This window comes from Hylobates moloch, unplaced genomic scaffold, assembly GCF_009828535.3.
Source record: "Hylobates moloch isolate HMO894 unplaced genomic scaffold, HMol_V3 SCAFFOLD_6, whole genome shotgun sequence".
Classification (NCBI taxonomy): Eukaryota; Metazoa; Chordata; class Mammalia; order Primates; family Hylobatidae; genus Hylobates; species Hylobates moloch.
In genome coordinates, this window is record NW_026652281.1 from 138,809,909 (window position 1) to 138,814,151 (window position 4,243).

General features: G+C 37.5%; 1 pseudogene; it reads right to left on the reverse strand.

The window, feature by feature from the left end:
* Nucleotides 1-2,693: 2,693 nt before the first annotated feature.
* Nucleotides 2,694-3,014, reverse strand: LOC116470492 (glutaredoxin-1-like; annotated as a pseudogene).
* Between the last annotated feature and the right edge of the window lie 1,229 nt (nt 3,015-4,243).

Here is a 4,243-nt window from a genome sequence, read left to right on the forward strand (position 1 = left end):
TCTGTCGCCCAGGCTGGAGTGCAGTGGCGCGATCTCGGCTCACTGCAGGCTCGCCCCCCGGGGTTCACGCGATTCTCCTGCCTCAGCCTCCGGAGTAGCTGGGACTACAGGCGCCTGCCATCTCGCCCGGCTAATTTTTTGTATTTTTAGTAGAGACGGGGTTTCACTGTGTTAGCCAGGATGGTCTCGATCTCCTGACCTTGTGATCTGCCCACCTCGGCCTCCCAAAGTGCTGGGATTACAGGCGTGAGCCACCGCGCCCGGCCTCCTCTAGCTTCTTAAAGTGAAAGTTTAGAATCTTAATTTTTAAATACTTCTTCTTTCCAAAGTACATATTCAATGCTATAAAATTCCCTCTCACCACTGCTTTTGTGCCATCCAAAAAGTTTAGTAGGTTACATTTTCATTCTTATTTAGTTCAAAATATTTTTTCTTTTTTTTTAATTATGCTTTAAGTTTTAGGGTACATGTGCACAACGTGCAGGCACACCAACATAGCACATGTATACATATGTAACTAACCTGCACGTTGTGCACAAAATATTTTTTCATTCATCTTGAGACTTCTTTTATCCGTGTAAAATTCAGAAGTATACAAATTAATATTCAAATATTTGGGAATTTTCCAGCTCTATTCCTAGTTTCCTATTCCTTGATTTCTAGTTTAATTCCACTGTGGTATTAGAATATGCTTTATAATATTCTTTCCCTAATACAACGTTAACCTATGGCTTTATTGTACAAAATACAGTCCATCTTATTCAATTTTGTTTTGAGCTTAAAAGAAACTCTATTCTGCTTCTGTTGATGGAGTATTCTAAAAATGTCAATTAGAACAAATTGACTGATAGTTCTGTTCATTTTATCTATATCCTTACTGACTTTCTGCCCACATAATCTGTCAGTTACTGGCAGATGAGCATTGACATTTCCAAATGTAATAGTAAATTTGTCTATTTTCAGTTTTAGCAGTTTTTCCTCATGTAGTTTGATTTTCTATTGTTAGGTGATGTTATATTATCTTGGAGATTCAATCCTTTATAATTATTTTATGCCCCTCTTTATGCTAGATCTATTTTTGTTGTTCTGAAGTCTGCTTTGTCTGAAGTAAATAAAACTACTACACTTAAAAAAATTAGTGTTTGCTAATTGCTATAACTTTCTTCTGCTGCTGAGTGGTATAACTTTCCCTATTCCTTTGCTTTTAATCAATCTGTATCTTTATATTCAAAGTGGGCCTCCTGTAGACAACATATAATTGGGTTCTGGGGTGTTTTTTAATCCATTCTGATGATTTATTTTAATTTATATAATTAGATCATTGTTATATAAACTGATTATTGAAATAGTTAGATTAATATCAACATATGTATAACTTCAATTATGCTTTTGTTTTTGTCTCCCAACCCCATTTATTTTCTTTCTCTAGTCTAAATTGCGTGCTTTATATGACTCAATTTTGCTTCATCTGTTAACCTGTTTTTATTATTATTATTATTATTTTACTTTTTGAGTGGCTACCCTGATCGTTTATAATATATATTTTCTACTAATCTCAGTTTTCAAATAATACTGTACCACTTCATGGGTAAAGCAAGTACCCAATAACAGAGAATTCCCATTTTCTCCCTCCTATCCTTGTGACAATGTTGTTGGCTATACTCAGCCAATACATTTTTATGATAATTACTTTATTTTATTGTTTTCATCTATAGGTTTTTTAATTAGAAAAGAAATTAAGTGTCATCACTAGAGACTGAAAAAGGGAATTAACAATCTTACAATTCTAGAACAGGCAAACTTCATGATAAGGGATTCTTAAGTTTTGAAAGTGTGGGGGCTCCTTCACAGATACACTCATGGTGTAGGGGGCTGTAAGTTTTCTCAGATGTTTTACATTTCATGCTTTAATCTTTGCTTGTAGTCTACATCAAATAAATACACAGTGTTCAGGATTATCTGGATAGCCATCTTAAATAACAGAGCGTTCCGCATGACCACAGCCTCTGCCTTGTGCCTCTGATCCATGTGACACCAAGACCAACTATGCTTTTCATATGATTTCTCCAATTGGGTCCTGTGACCTTTCAAAGAATTGTTGAACATTTCCTATGAGATCCGTGGAGGACAAGGTGGAGAACACTGGTTCAGAGCAGTGATTTTGAAGATGGGATGGGATGGGGTGGAGTTGAGTGGAGAGATGCATGTAGTTTGAAAGAACACATTCAAAATACCCACTGATTTCATAATACAAACTCCATAAAGTCAAGCAACAAAATGATTTCAGCTAGTGGGCAGTAGCAGATAACCAACTATGGATTCATCATTGTAGAGAAGGAGTCAGGATAAACATCGTTGAAAAACGCTGGCTTAGAGGTAGAGACATGCTGACACATGGAGAACAGTAAGAAACGCGTGCCAAAGAGAACAATTGAGGGTCAGTGAGCGAATCCTGGGCCAGAACTTGTCACAGTCTTCTGAAAACCAAAGAGCACATCCAGAAGAAAATCAGGATGGCCCACCAACCTTCTTGGCCCTGTGGTTAAGAGCAAGTTGGCCCACTTTTAAATACTGAGCCAAAAGAGGAAAAAAGCTGTATGTGTCCCTAAATTCATCCACCAGGAAGTGCTGTCATCATATGCAATGCCATCCAGCTCTTGAGGAGGGACGTCAGCATGGGGCCTGCTCTGTGGTTACTGCAGAGCTCCAGTCTGCTTTAGCTGCATCAGCAGTTCCCCACTCTGTTGCATAGAGACTAGATCACTGTATCCGCCTATACAATCTTTACCGATAAAGACTCAAGGCACCATTCTTGCTCCCGTGAGCTGTTGCAAGTAATCTTGAATCTTGTTAGTGTGGTTGGTGGCTGTGATATCGACAAATTCCAGAAGCCTTTGTTTGGTGGGCAATTGACTGAGGATCTCTTGGGCCCTCCTGCAGTATGGACAAGTGGGCTTGATGAACACAACCACCTTCCCAGGTTGGATTTTGCAGTTCACGAACTCTTGAGCCATGCAGATGGGCTGCGATCTCCCCAGGAAGAATCCTCAGTTGCAGGTACTGCTTGGGGTATTGAGCCACGATAATTACTTTAAATAGTTATGTTTTAAATGAATTTTTAAAAATAAAAGATTTCACCTTCATTTATTCTTTCTCAGATGCCTTTTTTTCTTTATGTAGATCCCAGTTTCTGACATATATTGATTTTCATTTCCTGAAGAACTCCTTTATTTTTCTTGTAGGGTAGATCTGAAGGCTGTGAATCCCCCCACTTTCTGTTAGTCTCAAAAAGTCTTTATTTCTCCTCCATGTATGAAAAATACTTTCACTGAATATAGAATTCTAGGTCGGCGGGGATTTTCTTTCAATACTTTTAAGTATATCACTCCACTTTCTTAACATTTACACCTTTTCTGATGAGTAGTCTTTTGTAATGTTTGTCTTTGTTCTTCCATTTGTAAGGTGTTCCTTTCCTCTAGATACTTTCAAGACTGTCTTTGGTTTTCTGCAGTTTGAATATGACATGCTTAGGGGTGTGTGTGTGTGTGTTTGTGTGTGTGTGTGTGCGCGTGCATGCACGTGCATGCGTTTTTCTACTTGATATTCTCTGAAATTCCTGAATTCGTTGTTCGGTCTGCCATTAATTTGAGGACACTCTCAGTCATTATTACATTACCTTCTTTAGTTGTATTCTCTCTTTCCTTTTCTTCTGGTATTCCAATTGCTTGTATGTTTTACTTTTGAAGTTGTCTCACAGTTCTTAGGTGTTCTGTTATGTTTTATTCATTCATATTCTCTATGCATTTAGTTTGGGAAGTTTTTATTGACCTATTGTCAAGCTCACTGATTCTTTCCTCTGCTTTTTAGTGTACCAATGATTCCATCACAGACATTTCTCATTTCTGTTACATTTCCTTTTGATTTTTAGAGTTTGCATCTTGCTGTTCCTCTTACACATCTGTGCCTGCATGTTGTCTACTCATTCTATTAAAGAATAAAGATTTTCATGTGCTCATGATAGTTATTTTAAAGTCTTGTCTGATAACTCCAATGCCTATATCATATCCGCATCTTTTTCTGATGATTTAATTGTCCCTTCATACTGTGTTTTTCTTGTCTTTTGGCAGGCCTTATAATTTTTGTTGTTTAAAACCAGATATATTGTATCAGGTCATTGAAACTGAGTTACATAGGCCTCTTGTATGCTGGTTTATGATCATCAAGTTAGGAGTTAGGCTGTGCT